Source organism: Sminthopsis crassicaudata, chromosome 5 (assembly GCF_048593235.1).
Source record: "Sminthopsis crassicaudata isolate SCR6 chromosome 5, ASM4859323v1, whole genome shotgun sequence".
NCBI classification, from domain to species: Eukaryota; Metazoa; Chordata; class Mammalia; order Dasyuromorphia; family Dasyuridae; genus Sminthopsis; species Sminthopsis crassicaudata.
In genome coordinates this window covers 41,921,599-41,942,448 of record NC_133621.1, presented here as the reverse complement: position 1 = coordinate 41,942,448, position 20,850 = coordinate 41,921,599, and the positions used below count along the sequence as shown (strand labels likewise).

Below are 20,850 nucleotides of genomic sequence, written 5' to 3'. Positions count from 1 at the left end.
GCAAAAGCAGGTACACAAAAGACAACAGGTGGGGAAGAGGGAGAAACTCATTTATACAAGCCAAATAGCAGGCAGAATTGTTTGCAGATTAGAAATACCCAAGGGTCAGGGGCTCTGTCTGGGAGTGAGATAAGATCTGATTTCACGAGAGAGAGAGAGAACCGTCACATAGGGGAGATGTCTTCTCAGATGTAGCCAGAAGTGTAGACACAGAAGGTCAAGGAACATGTATGAGACTGGTCCCATGGATGTCTAGGACTCCGAGAGCCATTCCAAGCCTTTCCTCCTCCCTGCCTCCATGCAGTGCCTTTCTCCGGGTCTGCAACCCAGTCAGAGCGAGAGGATGTGCGCCGTGTTTGGCTGAGAACTTTTCCACCAATTCAGCACCTGGACTCCTGTCTACATAGGGTGCAGCCCAGGGCTGACTGCAGAAGATCCAGCTAGTGTGGACAGAGGGGCCCACACACAGAGAGCACATAATATTCTGTGTGTGTGTGTGTGTGTGTGTGTGTGTGTGTGTGTCTCTCCTACCCCCCTCTTCCCTTCCTTTATTCTTCCCTCACTTTCTCCCTCCTTCTCTCTCTCTTCCTCCCTCTCTCCTTCCATATCTCCCTGTCTCCTTTTCTCCTTTCCCGCCCCCCACACTTGTCCATGTCTGTCTGTCTGTCTGTCTGTCTCTCTCTCTCTCTCTCTCTCTCTCTCTCTCTCTCTTCTATATCTGTCTCTCTGTATCTCTCTCTTCTATATCTCTGTCTCTCTGTATCTCTCCCTTTCCATACACAGATGTAGTACATATATGTGGGTATCTATATATATCCCAAATTTGTGTATGTATTTGTATACATATGTATAAACACACGTGTCTCCCCCCCCAAATATAGCACACAGACTATTTAGGAATGAGGTGCACGTTCCTGACGGGTTACTCAGAAAGATTTGGTTGCCACTTCACTCAGAGTTTCATGCATCCCCTTACCCTGCCTGTTTATGAACTTCACAGGGATCTTTTGTGTAATCGTTATGGACAGGTTTTAATGAAATTTGAGAGTCTCCAGAGATCACAGATACCGAGGCCTTTAACATTGTGGTGTTGCTTAGCAACCTCAAACCATTACATTTCCAGTCTCTGTAATAATATGATCTACTGCTCTTTGGCCAGAACCTGATGAAAACATAATGGAAATCATCCCTTCCCAAAGGTTGTGCTCCGTGAGACTTTGGGTGGGGAAGTCGGCCTTTGTCTGCCGCTTTCACAGCTGGGACTAATTTCAATCCGGGCTTAAAATAAAGTATTGTTTTATGAATGCATGGAGTGACAAGATGAAGCAATCTGATGGCGAGGGGATGATGAAGGGGATGATGATGATGATATGGAAATAATTCCTTTTGAATAATGACTTGTCAATATCATGGATAGAAATGATAATACAAGCCCCCCTCGCCTTGCCAAAACCCCAATCCAGCAGAACCTGTTTATGGACAACCCGTTAATGTGATTTTATGTCTTGGGGTGCTCCTTAATGACACTTTGAAAGAATATGAAATTCATTATTTTAATGCTGGAGTAAATCTTGAAGAGCCTTGTTTCTCCTGTGCAACCAGAAAAACGGAAGTTCGAATCTTGCCTCTGACGCTTCGTGGATCAGTCCCCCAGGCTGGAGATGTGAAACACGTAGCCCGCAACACTCCAGAGCCCCGTCGGTACCAGATTAAAATGTAGTTGGGAAGTATTTAACAAAACAACAATGAAGCAAAGACCGTATTAGATTTTAAAACTAAGTCAAAGTGTGGAGGGATCTTGATAATTTAGGGGCCCTTGTTTCTATTTGCGTTTGACGAGCCTGGCCCGGACAACTTTCTAAGTCTGCTACAAAAAAGCTGACGGGCATTGGTGGAGAGAGTTTCCATACCTGGAATTTACAAAACAGTTAAGTCACAGGTCTGACCCCCCTTTTACTCCCCACCAATAAAACCTTACTCATTTGGGTTAACTAGCTAGAGAGGCCAATCTAACTTAGTAAAAATGCTACAGTGTCTTCAAAGAAATGTAGTTTTGCTACTTTGCAGAGCATTTAATAACAAAGGGATGTCCATGAATTGTCTTTGCTTCTTTTTGTATCCCCGGCTCTTAGCACGGAGCCTGACACGTAGTAGGCTGCTTAATAAATGTTTTTTGGAGTGCATCGAAATGACAAAAAGGCAGTTTCAAAGAATGCTGGGTAGTATGAGCTGAGGGAGAATAACATGAGGGGAACCAGAGGGAAAAAGTATATAGTCATATGTATCTATCTATATATCTATAGTATGTTAACACTGAGAGACTTGAGAACATAGATCAATGCAAGGACTGTCAATGTCGCCTAAGAACTGATGGTGAAGCATGTTACCGTCTCCTAACAAAGATGATGGACTTAGAGACGTATTGTTGACAGGACTTCTTTGTGGATTCATTTTTGGTTAACTTTACTTTTGTTTTATAAGGTTCTCCCACCCACCCTTTTAGTTTTTTATTGGGGAGATGTGTGGAGAGAGGGAAAGGGAGATTAGCAGTAGGGATGCCAACAAAAAAGTGCCTTTGAAACATTTCTCAAAATGTCTAAAAGAGAACAGAAGGGAGGTCAGAGAGAAGCACACAAAAGCAGGACAGTTTTGAAATTAAAGTATGGAATTTATTATGTGCTCTTTTTTTTTTTTAAAAAGGTACATGAAATAGAGATGCAGGCTTTCGTATTTGATCCTCTTTTTGAGTTCTGCTGTAGGTATGCAAGTGCTTTTATTTTTAGTATTTAAGTTCAGAATAAAAAATAAGAGAGAAGCTCATTGCTTGGGGCAAATTAAATGTCAACAGATAACAAAAGGAAAGCAAAACTACTAAATTTTTATTTGCTTTCATCTTCTCTGTCAAGGAAAATTATTTCCAAATGTGAACATAAGATATAGGTAATAAACATGGACCAACATAGGAAACTAATAATATTATCCTCTTTAAATGATTTCAGGTCTTAAGACCTGAACGAATTTTATCCCAAGATGCCAAAAAGAGTTGCAGCTGTGCTTGTAGACTCATTGTAGTGTTTGAGAAAATATAAAGAATAGACAGCGGTCCTCAGACTTTTTAAATAGGGGCCAGTTCACTGTCCCTCAGACTGTGGGAGGGCCCGACTATAGTAAAAACAAAAGCTCACACTCCGTCTCCGCCCCTCAGCCCATTTGCCATAACCCGGCAGGCACAAAAACGTCCTCAGCGGCTGCATCTGGCCCATGGGCCGTAGTTTGAGAACCTCTGGAATAGAACAAGTATGAGAAGATTGAAGCCAGGCACGTATTCTAAGTCTTTAAAAGTTTAAGAAATGAGGTAGATTTGGATAGCTATTATTGATCAGTGAGTTTGATGTCAATGGTAACATTCTGTGACATGATTTACGTTTACGTGTATGTGTGTATCTTTGTTGTTATTTTCACTCATGACTCCATTTGGGGTTTTCTTGGTAGAGATAATGGATGAATTGCCATTTCCTCCTCCATCTCATTTTATAAATGAGGAGACCGAGTCAGAAAGGGTAAAGTGGCGTACCCAGAGTCAGACAACCAGTAAGCGTCAGGAGTCACATTTGAACTCACAGAGAGGAGTCTTCCTGACTCCAGGTCCAACATTCTATTCACTGTAGCACCTGGCTCCCCTTGTATAACTCCAGTACTAGATTTAGAAAAGGAAGCAGGGACAGTGTGGCTTCACTAGACACATAAGGGCATGTTATACCAAATAATCTAATTTCAGTTTCTGAGAGAAATACAAAACTGATTGTTAAGACAGGAACCATCAATAGCACAAGATATCTTATTTTCATCAAGGTATGTAACAGAGTTTCGTGTGATATACTTGTGAAAAGGAATAGAAAAATATGGACCAGATGATGATATAGTTAAGAATTTAAAATAGTTCTTAAAAAATAAAAACAGTAAAAATAATATTATAGTTAATCATGGCTCAAGGTTTACAAAGAGCAAAACCAACACTCTCTCTCTCTGATCATGATAACCCTGTACAATGGATTCATTATCCTGGGTATCATTATCCTTAAACTGAAGCTCAAAGAGCATTGTGGATGGATGCCAGCCTGGAGGAAGGCCTCTCTGGGATGCTGTTGGAGGGCTCTGCCTTTTACCTTTGCTATGACAATGTTTGTATCCACGATCTAGATAGTTACAGTGGGCATGTTGGTCGGAGTTTCAGATGACCGAGCTTGGGAGGATAGTTAATACAATGGATCACAGAACTGAGATTTTAAAACATCTTAGTAGCCTGGGGCAGAGGGCCCAAACTAACACTATTACATTTATTGGGGACAAATGTAAAAGTCTGCTCTTGGTTTCAAAGAATCATCTGCAGGGATTCAGAAAAGGAGAAAGACCTATTGGAACAGTATTTCATGTGAAATAACCTGCTGGGCAGGCGGGCTTAGGCTGAACCAAAAGTGGGATGTATGGCTGATAAAGACGACAAAAAAAAAAACCAAACTCAAAAAACAAAAAATGGCTTCTGTCAACCTAGGCTACCTGAATAGAAGTTGCTGTCAAGCTGAGACAAGAAGAGCCCGGCTGTTCTCTGCACTAGTTCTGCATAGTATTGGATTTAATTCAAGGCACTACATTTTAAGAGGCAATCTTGACAGACTAAGGGTGACCAGTTTGGTGAAGAGTCTGAAAATCATGTCATATAGTAGACAGATTTTTAAAAGGAGGTGGGGGGAGAATCTGGAGGAGACAAACCTTAGAGTGATATCAAAATTGTTTCATAGCCTGGAAGGATGGCCATGTAGACGAGGACTTACTCTGGATAGATAGCTCTAGAATGGGGGCTCTTAGCCTTTGTTATATGATGAGGCCCTCTGGCAATCTGTGTGTCTTCTCAAAATAATGTTTTCTAAAAGCACAAAGAAACCAACTATATTGAAGTACATTGATATCTATCTATCTATCTATCTATCTATCTATCTATATATATATATATATATATATTTTTTTTTTTAAAGAAAATTTTTAAGAAAAAATCACAGACCTCTGGCTTTGGTTATTGATCAGTTATTTTAGTCATGGCTGACTCTTCATGTCCCCATTTGGAGTTTTCTTGGCAAAGATATTGGAATGATTTGCCATTTCCTTCTCCAGCTCATTTTACAGTTGAGGAAACTGAGGCAAAGTGATTTGCTTAGAGTCAAGTAACTAGTAAGTATCTGAGACCATTAAATTCAGATCTTCCTTTTTTAAATGTAAGTTTCTATTTTTCTCCAATTACACGTAAGAACATTCATATTTATTATTATTATTTTGAGTTCTTAATTAGTTCAATGAAAATATTAGACTAGATGACCATTGAGCTCCCAGCTCCACAGATCTGTGATCCGACGGCATGTGCTTTATACAAGGTGTCCCCAAATCTCTGCATTAATTATTAAAACTTCTTAAGTCTTTTATGGCACCCTGAATTGTAGGTACGTCTTACTGCTTACCAGGGCATCCGTCATTTGCTCCAAGCATCGGTAGCTGTTCTATTTCCTGGTGCTGTCCCAATGGAGCTATTTGTTCTGTTTCATTGTGTGCTCATCTCAACTCTTTTGAATCATTATTCATTTCCTTTCACAAAGCACTTAAACACCTATCTTACACAGAGGACTTGGGTAGTCTTTGTTCTTGCCCTCTTTGTGATCATGTATTTAATCATCATTTGAACACAGACAGAACAGCCAAATGTTTCATAAATACTTCATTTTGAGATATTCACTTCAATTAACGGTAAATATGTGCTATGTGCAATTCACTGAACTGAACCAATGGAAACCAGAGTTTATGTAAAACCAAGTCAGCATCTATTAAGCACCTAACTATGTGCCAGATACCATACTCTAAGGGCTGATATTTAAAAACATGCTTCCCTTTAAGGAAATTATAATCAAGTTATGGAGTATGTCGCTTGAGGTCACATAAGTATATATGTTACATGATAACTTGGAATAAGGGCAAAGAACCCTAAAAAAGTAAGATAATTTTAGCTAGAAAAAATCAGAGAAGGCTTAATGGAAAAGGTGGTTTTGGAGGAAGAGATGGATTTCATTAGGAAGGAGTTTCTCTTTTCTCCAATGCAATCTTCACCCAGATACAAAAATATTTACTTTAACTTATAAGTATGACTATGACTCTCTCAAAAATGTCCCATATTTCTCTACTACTTGTAGTTTCTTTAAAAGTCCTTAGAAGCCTGGTTTAAACATAAATCCTTTTGAAAAATAATTTTATTATAAATTTGGTAATAACCATCAAAAGTAAATCTAATAAAAAAGCTAAATATTATCATATAAAACCATAATATCCCTATTTACAATTTATTCAAGTAAGAAATGTATATATTATTATCTTTAACAAAATCATAATGACATTTTCTTCCAGATCTTTTTCTGATATTTTTCTTGTAAGTTCTAATAATAATAGTTGTGATTTATATAGAGCATTAAGGTTTACAAAGCACTTCACATATATCTAGTGTATGTATTTTAATTTTCCTTTCTCTATCCAGTCCCTTGATATTTCTTTATTCTTTATATTTCTTTATATTCTTCATATTTGCCTTTTTATGGCACAATATTCCATTACATTGATATTATTAATGTTGTCTATTTATCCATTTCTCAATATTACAGTAAAAATTGTTTATAGTTTACGATTACAAATAAAACATATTAATATTTTTGTGTAGTCTCTTTTCCATCTATTAATATTTTCAGGCCATAGTTCTAATAGCAGGATCATTATGTCAAAAGGCACGATCAGCCTCATAACTTTGTATTTTGCCAGATTTATTTCCAAAATGATCACCCTGATTCATAGTTCTTTTCTCTAGCACTGTGACTGTACATTTTTCCCATAGCATCACCACCATTGAATATTATAACTTTAAACTATTTTTGCTAATAGATATATCTCGAGTTCTTTTAAAATTTAAGTTTTGGGGGCAGCTAGATGGTGCAATGGATAGAGCACCAGCCCTGAAGTCAGGAGGATCTGAGTTCAAGTGTGGTCTCAGACACTTTACACTTCCTAGTTGTGTGACTCTGGGCAAGTCACTTAACCCCAAATGCCTCAGGGGAAAAAATTAAACTTTTTCAAATTACTTTTTTAGGTAATTGCTAATTCTTCTTTTAAGACCTACCAGTTTATATGCTTTAATCATTTAAATTTTTGTAAATGGCCATACACATATAAATTTGTCAGCTGCTCAGAGATTTTGGATATCAGATCTTATCAGCTACATTTACTACAAATATTTTGCTCTCAATCTATTTCTTTTCTTTTAGTTGAAGTCCTTTTTTTGTTGTATAAAACCCTATCATTTTTATATAATCAAGTCCACATCTTTAGTCTTCTAAATTTCTTCCATATGTTCAATAGATAAAAAAATTTTCTACTTTCCACTACTGTTATAAATGACATCATTTTTTCACATTTTTTTCTATTTCAATAACCAATCCATTAAAAATTTATTGTAGCACATTGTAAGGTATTTTATGCCTTTTACTTTTCTTTCTAAATTGCTGGTTCTGTTCCATCCATCTCCTTTTATTGCGTCCAGATCATTTTGATATTACCACTTTATAGCATAATTTGAGCTCTTTCCTCGCCTATAGATTTTTGAGCAAGGGAATGACATATTTAGACTATATATGTATACAGAAGATTATTTTTAACATTTTATTATTTTAGTGTGAAAGACAGATTACAGAGTGGAGAGATTCAAGGCAGAGTGACCTATTAAGAGACTCATAAAATACTTCAGATGAGAAGTAAGAGGACAAATATGAATGACACTGTAGATAGAGATGGAATTGGGAGGATGTGGCAACTGATGGAATGTGGGGTATAGGGCAAAGGAAAAAAAATCTTAGAAGATTCTAAGACTTTGAGCCTTGATAAGTTACTAAGAACACAATAAAGCCATCAAAAGAATTTGGCAAGAAAAATGTGAGGGTCTTTTGGGGGGAAGATTCAGTTAATGTGGAATTTTGAGTTGCCATGGTGACATCCAAGTGAAGCTATATCTCTTAAGACAGATGGAGAATCAGGGTTAGAACTCAAGGGAGTGAAAGAGGCTGAGGGTCAAGTTGCTCACTGAATAACCTCAATCTTCTCAGCAAAGAAGGAATTGTGGGCAGAGAGAGAGCTAAGATGAAATTGTAGACTTAAGGAAGAAGAGAAAGGTTTAGAAACAGGCCCTGTGGGTACCATGATAGGAAAGCAGATTACCATGGAACTCTGAGAGCCCAGATAACTTAGTTAATTTGAATTGGTAGTTAATACATTTGATGGCTTTAAGAATAGAACCAAAGAAAGCCAATGTGGTGGCAAACCAGGGTTGAGGAACTATGGGAAAGACAAAGGAGCAAAGGATTCAGAAGTAGAGCACAATTTCTTGTTGTAGTTAATAGCAGGGAATATAAGGAAAGTGACATAAATATTTCCATGGAAAACATCTTATATCTCTAACATGACTGAAATAAAACTGATTAAAATCACTTGTCTGGAAGATTCAACTTTACTCTTTTTTTTCCTACAAAGAAATTCATTCTCATTTGATGTATCCTTAAAACACTTTCTTCGCTACTTAGGGTTAGATACAGGTTTCATTTTTAGAAGACACATTTTCTGTATTTTCAAGCAACATTTTATTTTAATCTTGCTTTCAAGTGAATTTTGTGGCTTTATCAGAAAAACTGAATAATTTTATTTTTTTTAAATAATTGGAGGAGTTATGTATGAGATTATTAGGAAATATCTTACATTTAAAAAACTAATCAGAGGTACTTGAAAAATATTTTTGGAAGCTATATTTGAATATTTAATAAACATCATAGAAAAAAATCCAACATTTTAAATAGCTTCATTTAGCTATGCAACATAAATTTATACTTCAAGAGTAAATATATAGTATTATTTTAATAAAACAAATATGTAATTTTGAATCTCTAAGTATTTTAAAACTTTAGATAACTATTTCTTCTCAAATGTTTGATAGTTGATAATGCTTCAGACATTATCATTGGAGATCCTTAGTAAAGCCAGCTGGTCTCTGTGACATCTTTATATACTTTTTCTGAGATAGCAAGACAGTGTTATTAGTGTTTAGAGAAAAAAACTGTTTATATATCATGGATCAATTCACTTCTCTCAGAGTTCTAGGCAACTTTCTAAGATTATTCAGTTGTGGGGGGAATAGGAGGGGCTTAGTTCGAGTTGTAGTTTCCTCTCTTGGAAGTTTCCTCACCTAAGAGTTCCCCCAAACTAGTAAAATCAAGAATTTTACTCCCAATTCCTATCACTGCCATATTTATATAAAATGTATCTATGTAAAGTATGTGTTTATTTCCCTCCCTCTTCTCATTCTCTCACTCTCTCGCTCTTCTCTCTCGCTCTTCTCTCTCGCTCTTCTCTCTCGCTCTTCTCTCTCGCTCTTCTCTCTCGCTCTTCTCTCTCTTTTCTCTCGCTCTCTCTCTTCTCTCGCTCTCTCTCTCTTCTCTCTCTCCTCTCTCTCTCTCTCTCTCTCTCTCTCGCTCTCTCTCTTCTCTCTCTCGCTCTCTCTCTTCTCTCTCTCGCTCTCTCTCTTCTCTCTCGCTCTCTCTCTTCTCTCTCTCGCTCTCTCTCTCACTCTCTTCTCTCTCTCTCTCACTCTCTTCTCTCTCTCGCTCTCTCTCTTCTCTCTTCCGCTCTCTCTCTTCTCTCTTCTCTCCTCTCTTCTCTCTCTTCTCTCCTCTCCTCTCTCTCTCCTCTCTCTCTCTCTCCCTTCTTTTCTCTTTCTCAGCTAATTTTCAGGGTATGAGGAGACTTCCTAGTGGTTCTATTTGCATTTCTCTTTTTGGTGATTTGGAGCAATCCTTCCTATATTTGTTAATAATTTCCACTCCTTGTTCAATCTTCAGCAGTTCATATGCTAAAATTAGAATGATATAGTGATTAGTGTGGACCCTGCACTAGGATGGAATTCAATTCCATAGAAGTATTCTATATTTTTTTCTGTTTTCCAAACCTTTCCAAGCGATCAATGCCAAATGATTTTGTCATTAGAAAAAAGAATTTGCAGCTCTTCTTTTGAGACTTGTTTGTTCACAGCCTTTGATGTTTTGGAAATATATTTCTTGATGTTCTCCAATAAGGCATTATTTTCCTTTGAGTAACAGAAAACAAAGTTATGATATTCAGATTAAGCCTAATTGCACTAGATCAAGTCTACCACTCTTTTTTTTTCAATATTAGTGAATGGCATTAGGGAGGTAAATTCCTATTAATCATTTTTTGTCACCCAATTTTGAATGAAACTGGACTGTGCAATGGTAACAAAAGGAAATGGAAACTGATGGACTTGATGCTTCTGGACCAAAAAAAAAAAGGGAATCAGCAGGTTCAGGCCAGTTCTTCCATTTCACTCATCTGTCCCTGAGGAAAGAAAGTCCTCTTAGTTATTCTCTATTTTCCTTTTTACAGGAATGCCACAGGGAAAGGAATAAATCAGAGTCAAAAATTGTCTTCTTTTTTTCTTAGGCAGTGATTATATTGCTAGCTTCCATGTCCATTTCAGGAAGAGCACTGGCAGAGAAGTCCAGGTTCGTGGGGCATCTGAGGAGCGAAGGCCTTCTCGGTGATAGGGTCTGGACCATTTGCCTCATTTTCCATTTGTCTTGGTGTTTGAGACCATGACAGGCCGCCACATACTGTCAAGACATCCTCAGAGTTTTTCTTCTCTCCCTTACTGTAGGACAGATCTTTCTCCAGTTTCTAAGTAAAACGTAGATATGGCTGGGAACTAACTCTGGGCTGTGACTCTTCCTTTGTGTCTTTGACTGCCGAGGACTTTGGGTCTCACAATCTGTCACAGAATTCAGAGTATATCTGCTTGTGCTTGGCAGGCCAGGTGTATGTAGTATACAACATCCAGAAAGGGAAGTATCACTCTAATTAGCGTTCTCTGATACATTTACTTCTGGAAAGCCTGCTGCTGACTTTTAAAAATAGAGCACAGGAACATTTGCTTCAAGTTGGCGAAACTTTTTTGTTTTTATTATCCTTAGATTTTGTAATGATTCAATGGTCAGAGTTTTCAAATTTTTTTCATTTTTCATTTTTTATTTTTTTGGGGAGGAGGGAGAGAAATTAGTGAATTTTATAGAAACTTATTTTAAGAAATAAAAACAGATCTTTAAAAAAATCATTTGGGGCCAGCTAGGTGGTGCCATGGATAGAGAGCACCAGCCTTGAAATCTATAGGACCTGAGTTCAAATGTGGCATCAGACCCTTAACACTTCCTAACTGTGTGACCCTGGGCAAGTCACTTAACCCTGATTGTCTCAGCCAAAAAAAAAAAAAAATTCATTTTCATCATCTTTCTTTTTCTGAATTTTGGTAATGGGTATTAGTTTAAGCAGTATAGAAGTCACAAAATGAAAAACTGAGAAATCTCAGTGGATCCTTAGCAATACTAAAAAGGAAAAACACTAGAAATGGACTAGAGAGAAAGGCACGACTAGAGAGAAAGGACACTGGAAACTTCTAGTTTATGGTGAAAGGAGCACGTCCTGTACGTTATGAGTCTCTTTTATAGCTTTTCTGACAGGATTCCAAAGTCTCGTCAGCTTTATTTGAACCAGATGAAGTGGATCAGCAAGGCTTGACTCAGCAGCCTTTCCCATAAGCACAAAAGGAGCTTCTGTCGCTGGTCCCCAAAACCATGGATCAGCCTTTTTGTATCTCAATCCACACGGAGCCAAACAGTAAATAGAGCTGCTCATGATTTATGCATGGAAATAGGTTATCCCATCTGGCCTCCCTATGTCTCTTGACCCTTCCCTAACTCCTTCCCTGCTGCCAGCACATAATCCCCACTCTCCGGGGACTCAGGTGCCTGTCTGCCAATTACTGGAGGCCTCTCTCCATCTCCCCGGGGAGCTTGGGCTGTCTTGTTAGGCTTAATTACTTGACCGGAGAGAACTGGAGCCTGAGCTATCAGTCTCATCAGTGGTTCTAGGACTTTGTGTTACCTGGAGCAGGGCCCTGAGCAGAGGCCTCGGTTGGCTGGGCCCTTGGATGGAACGGAACTGCAGCCTGCCGGACAATGGCTCCATTGCTCTTACCTTAACCTCAAAGAAACTGGGCTGTACATCAAGGTCACGGTAAGATCACTCGGAAAGGTGTTGTTAAGTCTCAGCAACCAATTGGTAGTATTCCTCACTTGTAAAGTATGGGGATTGGACTAGATCTCGGCGAGTACTGAACCTTTTTTGTATCACAGACTCCTGTGTGGGCCTTTCTCAGAATACAGCTTTTAAACACACACAAAAAACCCAAAACACATTGGATTCCAAAGAAAATCAATTGTATTGAAATACAGTTATCAAGATTTTTTTTGAAGTTTATAGATTCCACATTAAGAATCTTCTTAGAAGAGATGATCTCTTAGGTCCCTTTCAACTGGACTTCTGTGTCAATCTGTGGTATCCAGGCATCATAGGGGCTATTGGGTATTTCTAAACCTTGAATCTTGTAACGTAACCAATAAATGTCCCCTGTTGTGAGATATTTACGAATCAAGGATTATGTGGCTCTTTAAACTTTCAAAAGTTGTCTCATGAATCTTTTTTTTTTCAAATCACCTCCTTCAGTAAACAAAATATTTGACAAGTCCATTGCTAATAATCAATTTTATTCATCTGTGTGACTGCTTTTTAATATTCAAAAAAGTCATTTAAAGGTTCAAATTATTGTCACCTGCTCTCTTGGATAACGAAGGACAAAAAAACAACAAAAAACAACAAGAAGTCCCTGAATGTTCATTTAAATTAAATTAAATTTAAATTCATTAAATTCCTAAATTATTAGAAAACTCCTTTGACTAATAGAAATCAACACCTTTTCTGCAACTTAAGAGTTCCCTGGGGCCCGAAGAGGTGAAGTCATTTGCAGCAGGGGCCTTGTGAGTGGTAGATGTCTGAAGTGGGACAGCTCTGACTCTGAAGCCCACTGTCTCACTGCACCTGGCTGCCTCTCGTTGGTTTTTAGGTGTGCATCTGAAGGCAGCAGTTCTGGCTTTCCAGGCCCATGATGCAGTTGCTGTCCATTTGGAGAGCTGCTAGAGTATAGGAAGGAGGTCCTGGGTTTCAGGTCCCCCAAACTGGAACCAGCCTTTTGGGGGCCCAACAAACCTTTATTAAGTGATCAAGATTTTGGAACACCCTGTTGTATTCTGGAGACACAAAAACAAAAGCAATCCAGCCACTCCATGTCTTTTAGACAGGTCTCCATGGTAGGAGTGGGAGGCAGGATGGGAAAGAAATATTTGTGCAGCAAAGTTAATGCAGCATTCTTCCAGCAACAACTGGAAAGCCCTCCTAGAAGGGGATGTCTGACTGACCTTCCCAGGACAAATGGAGGCTCCAAGGTGTGTGTGTGTGTGTGTGTGTGTGTGTGTGTGTGTATGAAATTATGAGGGGGATTAGATCATCTCTGAATTTCCTTGCTGCTCCTGCATTCTCATCTCTGATTCCCCCATTCTCTAGAGCACTGGTCCTCTCCAGCTATTTGGTTCTGAACATGACAGACAAGTATTGATAGGCAAGAGGGATTGAATTATAGACTCTCCCTCCTTAAATTTTCTCATGCTTGATCAAACATAATAGGGAGTGATTGTAGAAGAGCTGTTGATAATACTGGCACATTTTTTCCTTATTGTATCAAATTGACCTTTTTCCTTGTTCCTTTATTACTCTGCCCTTTCTTTAAAAAAAAAAAAGTCCCCAAATAAAGAAATAAACCAATCTGATTATCTGTTGTTTTTTGAAGTCTCATCGTTCCAACTTAACCTTCTGTTTGCCACAAAATTTGCCTCTTCCTATTTTTCTCTCTCACAGAAATCTCGCATAGTGGATGTTTAATATAAAAATTTGTTGGCTAAGTTGGCAGATATATACCCCTCAGCTCCTTTCTGACGGTACTATTTGGGAAAGTTTGACGATCGCTTTGCCATTAATTAGTAGGGCAATTCATGAACCACCTTGGTCCTCAATTTCCTCATTTGAAAAATGAGAGAGGGATGGATGATCTTTAAGGACCCTGACAAACCTAAAACATATTATTCTAATTTTCCTGATTCCAGGCCTTACACCAACTTGCCTGCTCTCCGTTGCCCAACCTAGTTTCATGTGGTCCTCAGAAAAACCCATAGCATTGGGAAGTGCCCAAGCCAGGATCAAAGCCCCTGAAAGTGGCTGCTACCACTTCAGTGCGATGGCTCTGCCAGGAAATATCACAGTCCTGAAGTCACATGTCTGTTTTACCTGTAATATATTTTCTGGAGATTAAAAAGCTGCAAATGGGAGTTGTGAAGATGCTAATTTTACAGTGAGTCAGAAGAAATTGTCAGGCAACTAGAAACAGAAAACAATTGGAAGGGCACCGAAGGCTTGAGCTAAATAATAGAGGAAAGCACTGAAAAAAAAACCAGGTGTCTGAGAAGAGAAACACAAGGAAGGAATTAAAGGACAATGAGGGATGGAGAAGGTATAACAGGTGTGTGGCTAGTGAGGAGGGGAAAGTGGAGGAGAGAGTCATGGAATGGAAAAGGAAATGACTTGGAAGATGGGGGAGGGGGAGCAGTGGTGGTAGGTAAAAGGAGGAGGAAAAAGGAGAAGGAGGAAGATGAAAAGGAGGAGGAAGGGGAGAAAGAAGAGGAAGAAAATGAGGAAAAAGAAGAGGAGGAAAATCAGAAGAAAAGAAGAGAAGGAAGGAAGAGGAGGAAGAGAAGGAAGAAGAGGAGGAAGTAGGAGGATATATACATACATATATATATTAGAGTCCTGTAGCTGGGAGAGTTATTGAGTAAATGGTAGGAAGAGGAGATTAATAATTCTGGTCTGGATGAAATATAGGGAAGAATAAGGAAGTCAAAGAAAAAGTAAAAAATTCAAGAACTGCCGTGAAATTAAAAAAAAAAAAGACAAAAAAACCCCAAAAAAACAGGTTGAGTGTGGGTGGAGTTCAAGGGTCTGCAGAGAATACAGTTTGACTGGATTTGAGGGTTTGGCCTAGATTATAACAGGAAAAGATGGCATCTTTGGAAAGTCATAGTTTTTTGAAATCTAATGCTTTATTTCCCCCTGAATCCTATTCTTACAGTCTAAGCAAGCTCCTGCCAGGTAGATAGTGATATCTGAACTATAGTCCCATAGTTTAAGACTTCTGATGAGACACTGGTAGCAGAGAAAGAGATAATATAATATATTCTTCTTTTTAAAAATTCTAAAAAAGCTTAATAAAATGATCAATGAAAATAATCACATAAAGAATGAAAGTAAAAAATAATATCATATATAAACATTTATTATAAGCTGAACATTTTAACAAAATAGAACCAAACAAATTATATTCTTACTCCAGAGGAGCTATAGCATCATCCATGTGGTATTCCTTGCATCAAGGCAGATCCCATCCCAATCATGCCTTTGTCATCCTAACTTTCCTTCTTTCTGAGGGTCTACCTGCTATGCTGGGAGCCCTCAGCTCAATCTCTTCAGATGATGTGCTTACCATAGAGCACAAGGAAGTTCATCAGTCACCCCTCACTTTGCCTATGTAATTAACTTATTTGTTTTCCCCTCCAGTTCACATATTTATCTTTTGAATCCTATGTACTGCCTTTCTTGCCTAATTCCTCATTTGTAATGTGTTACAGAAAATTCACATCCACCATGGGCCCCTCCAGTGTCTTCTGGGTCATCTTTAGTTTCAACTCTTTGAAGTTTGAGATATTCTATGGGTTTTGTTTTTTTTTGTTTGTTTGTTTTGTTTTGTTTTGTTTTGTTTTCCCCTGAGGCTGGGGTTAAGTGACTTGCCCAGGGTCACACAGCTAGGAAGTGTTAAGGGTCTGAGACTAGATTTGAACTCGGGTCCTCCTGAATTCAGGGCTGGTGTTCTATCCACTGCGCCACCTAGCTGCCCCTATTCTATGGTTTTTAGCCAAATGTCACCAGCAGAATGTTGGTATTTAAAAAGTTGGACCTTTATTTCAAGGGATAGTTTAAGCAGATTAAAAGAAATGGAACAGTTTTCCAAAATCAGTTCATGCCCAGTTCATTGACTGTTTTCAGTTTTTGTCTAAGACATGAATCAATGCATGAGCTTCGCAGGTGATCTATTCAACAATCTGTCAGTCTGTCTTCTTTGTTTGTTTTTTCCTATCTGTATAATTAGGCCTGATGCTTTTGAACGGTTATGCAACTTTTGTGTGAAGCTCTGCAGTATTTTGGGTTTGAGCAACCCAAATAATTAATATAATAGAGTCCCGAAATGGGAACATGCAGCGGACCCCCTCATCTATGCAGAATCCATCATTGATTTGAACTCTGTAACAGACCTCCTCCGTGATGGTACACAAACTCCTTATCTCTCTTCTCCTAATTTTATGCTCTACCTGATTTTAATTTACCAACAAGAATCATCTAACAAAGTCTGTCACTGGTTTCAAAGAGCTGATGTAAATTTTGGTATACACATGGAGACACTTTTCTGGAGAAAAGCCAGTAAGGCAGCTTCGGAGCCACTGTATCAAATGCATTGGGGTTTTTTTTTTAATGGTTTATAAGCAAAAAGGGGAGGATCTTGTATTTTCCTTCCTTTCAATCTGTAGGATGATTTTAAAATTTCAGACTGTTGTGAAATATGATTCAAGAAAGCCTATCTGTTGGTCTCTACTAGCTTTAAATCTGTAATCCTCATACCTTATCTTTTTAATGCATTTATAGAGTATTCCAATAAAAAAGATGTTTAGATGGGTGAGTAGATGTACATGTTGGGAATAATTAATATTCTTTCATTTTGGCCTTTCCCCAAGCCTTTTGTATCTTCTCTTCAAGATACCTTGAGAGTCTATTATACAGTGACCTCAAAATTATACCACCTTCAACATGGACCTCTTCTGTATACATTTGGTCTCATCCAGCTGATTTTCACATTTTTTTCTTATGTGCCATTTCCTGAACCTCTCATTTGGGATTTTGATGTTAGATTTCAAATTGGTGTTTCCATTACTGATTATAAAAGAAAATGCTCTTTATAAAAGCCTTTGTAAATATTTCATCTGCTTGTTATCTCTCTTTCAATTTCATCTCAAAGGCCTTAATATCCATTTGATTAATAGAATAGGATCTGTCACTAAATTTTCTTTAAATCTATTTTTCCTTCTAATGTTTCTCTGCAGGTGATACTGTTCATAATATTTGATCATTTTTCACAAAATTTTATAATCAAGGTTATATTCTAAACCAACATTTCCTTTGGTTGCTATGATTATAATCAGCGTTGATATCCATTCCTCTATCCATTTCCATTTTGGTGGCATCTATAATTTATTTAAATAGATCAGATTGTAGCTATTTTAAAGGCATTCTTTTTCTTGTTTATATTCTTTCTCGTCATTTTATAATAATTATGATCTTTGCTCCACCAAGTCTAAGTAGACATAGGTGATTCAAGAATGAATCACTCATGTTATCTATGAATCAGTTACCTTTTGTGTGTAATGTTACTTGGGTCTCATTATGAACAAAACTTCTCAAATAAATTAATAAAACACAAAGTACCTTTTGAAAAGCCACAATAAAATAACTCTTACATTCTACTGACACAGTATGACATGGTATGTGTGAATGAACACATAGATTTCTAAAACATTAAAGCTGAGAAAAGACATTGAAGAGTCATCTGGACTAACACTTTCATTTTTCAGTTGAAGAAACAGCCCCAGAAAATTTTGTAACTAGTTAGTCACAGAGCTGAAGCTGGGATTTGAGCCTTCTGCATCCTTATTTGATTTCATTTTCAGTTTTCTAGACTTGAAGTTACTCATCTGCAGTTCTAAGGTTGAAGACTAAAGACTACAGTTCCCAAATCCCTGTGTGACTGCACTGGAAGTACCACCAGAAGTAAACAGAGGGGGTTTTAAAATATGTTCCAATCCTTCATTTCCTCTGAAGAATCTCCAGAACTCACTGGATTCATTCATCCCTATCCTTTCAGCTTAGGTCAATTGCATCTAATTTTTCTTTTGACTAGAGGCTATAAGAAGGAGTTAGAGGCCCAGATTTTGGAAATGAAGGGCTTTATTCCCTTGTGATACAGGAAAATCTTGCAAAGAAGTGGACAAAAGATCTAATTCACATTTTATCTCATGTAGCTTAGTGTATTGATTTTTTGTTTGAAAACATTTCGCTGCAATGCAGTTCAGTGAGGAAAAAAAAGCTTCTCACTGCATCATCTTATTTTGATTGAGAAACCTTTCACTATATTCCTTTTAGCTTTCAACTCTCCAATTATTTATATGCATTTCTTAGGATTCTCTTGAGCTAAGGATATGTTTCAACTTGGGGGAAGGAATTCCCCCAAATCATGAGTGGTACCTACACTGAGGTAACCCTTGCCAGTTTGAGGCCCAGAAACTGAATCAGAGCCCCATATCCCATTTGGGAAACTCGAATCACTTGACAAAACCCTTGCATTAAGGTTGGATCTTAGCAGATCATTACCAGAGACTCTGAAAATGCCATAAAATATGCAATGACCTACCAAACTTTCAGGAGATTTCCAGTTGCAAAGACTAGTTGCTCAGCTTATTAAAAGTTAATTCTTCACATGGCTGCAATCCAACTTTGAAAAGTACAAAAGGAAATGGAAAGTAAGCTGGCTTCAGAGCAAGAGTGAAACCTCACCTACATTTCTCTCTCTGCAGATGGCTTTGGACTGGCTTATTCCACAAGGACACCCTTTCTGAATCTTCCATTTGAGGGCCTCCAAATTCCAGAATTTAAATATGGCAACTCTGTTTCAGCAATCAAGGGCCCTTCCTAGGAAGGAAAGACTTAATAAACCACAGAGAAGAAATGAGAAAAAATAGGAAAAAGAAAATTCTGAATCTCGGTATTCATAGGCCTGCCTTACTTCCTGAGGGGACTTCACATCACTCACCCTTCCAGTATTCTTTAGTGGATGCTTTAATACAGGCTCACAGAGTGATAGGAAATCTCAGAGACTGTCTAGGTTAGCCCTCCTATTTTACAAACAAGGATGGTAAAAAGTTTGCACCAAGGTCACACAGGTTGCTTATTGTACTTGTGGAATAAACAAAATGATCTGATACAGAAGATAGTGCCCTTTTTCCTTCTCCTCTTCTCCCTCCCTTTTCCCCAAGGTCAGAGCAATTAAAAATTGATTTAAATTGGAACATGAGAAATTTGGATTCAATGTAAAGAAATTTTACCTGATAATGAAGATTACAAGGTATCAGAATGTATAATGGAGTTGTCCTCCTGTAAGAATTGGTTGGCAAACAATATCCATTCACATCTTCTATTCAAGTTTGTTGACATTTTAATCTCCATGCTTTTTTTTTTAGGATCATCAGTAATGAAATTTTTTTAAAAAATTGAATTATGAGGCAATGCTAGTTAAACATTTATAGAAGCCCAATCCCGTCATTTCTTGAAACTATGAAATGTAATGTTTTTATATGAAACCATTATAAATTTATAACAAATTTAATCTTGGGCAATGCACTGTTCTATGAACTGTGAATTATTGTCCTAAATTTCAGATGGCAGATGCTTTCTCTGAGTTGTAATGCTTAGTTGATTAGTTTCTATGATGCAGCATAAGAATATATCTTCCCATTTGCATAGACACTGCACTGATTATACAGTTTGAACTTGCAAAGTATGTTTTCTGAACGAGAATCTCAGCAAATAACAACGCACTTCATTGCTAAGAAGAGCAGAATAATTTTGAATATTGCATAAAAAATTCGCCCCATGAAATATCTGCAATTTCTCTCTTATAGGTAGCCTTAAAAAATGGGGGTACCTTTAAAGCATCATTGAATTGTGCAAAAATGTTTGTGGCAGCCTTTTTTGGTAGTGGCAAGGAATGAGAAACAGAGTGGGTACCTATCAGCTGGAGAATGGCTGAATAAATTACGGTATATGAATTGTTATACAATGTTAATGTTCTATAAGAAACGACCAGTAGGATGGTTCCAAAGAGGCCTGGAGAGACTTATATGAACTGATGCTGAGTGAAATGAGCAAAACCAGGAGATCATTATACATGGCAACAGCAAGATTATGTGATCATCAATTCTGATGGACGTGGCTCTCTTCAACAATCAGATGATTCAGGCCAGTTCTGATGGTCTTGTGATGAAGAGACTATCTGCACCCAGAGAGAGGACTGTGGGAACTTTGTGTGGACCACAGCATAACATTCTCACTCTTTTTGTGTTGTTTGCTTGCATTTTTTTTATCTGATTTTTCTTGCTCAGCATGATAATTGTGAAAATAGGTATAAAGGAATTGTACATGTTTAATAGATATTGGATCACTTTGCTGACTGGGGAAGGAATGGGGAGAAGAGAGGGGGAAAATTAGAACTTAGAGTTTTATAGGGATGAACACAGAAAATTATCCATATATATATTTTGAAAATAAAAAGCTCTAATTTTAAAAAGGCATCATTGAATAAAGCAGAAATATTTAAACAAAGAAATAGATGCAAAGTTTTTCCTTCTGATGTTAAGACTCAAAACAGGATTTTTATACTTCTGTCCAAAGATAGCTTTAAGCAGGGAGAGTTGCTGTCTCTCGTGGATAGAGTACTGGGCTTAGAATCAAAATAGCTTTAGTTCAAATCTCTCAGTACCAATTTGACCAGGGTACGCTGGTCACTTAATCCCTCTCAGTCTGTTTCCTCATTTGTCAAACTGAAGCAACAGT

At 37.7% G+C, this 20,850-nt stretch overlaps 1 protein-coding gene and 1 pseudogene across 3 annotated transcripts in view; both read left to right on the top strand.

Annotated features, from left to right (window-relative positions):
• Nucleotides 1–20,850, top strand: part of ULK4 (unc-51 like kinase 4) — a 624,778-nt gene that overhangs the window by 473,015 nt on the left and 130,913 nt on the right. The gene's annotated exons all lie outside the window — the stretch shown is intronic.
• Nucleotides 9,957–10,057, top strand: LOC141545304 (U6 spliceosomal RNA; annotated as a pseudogene).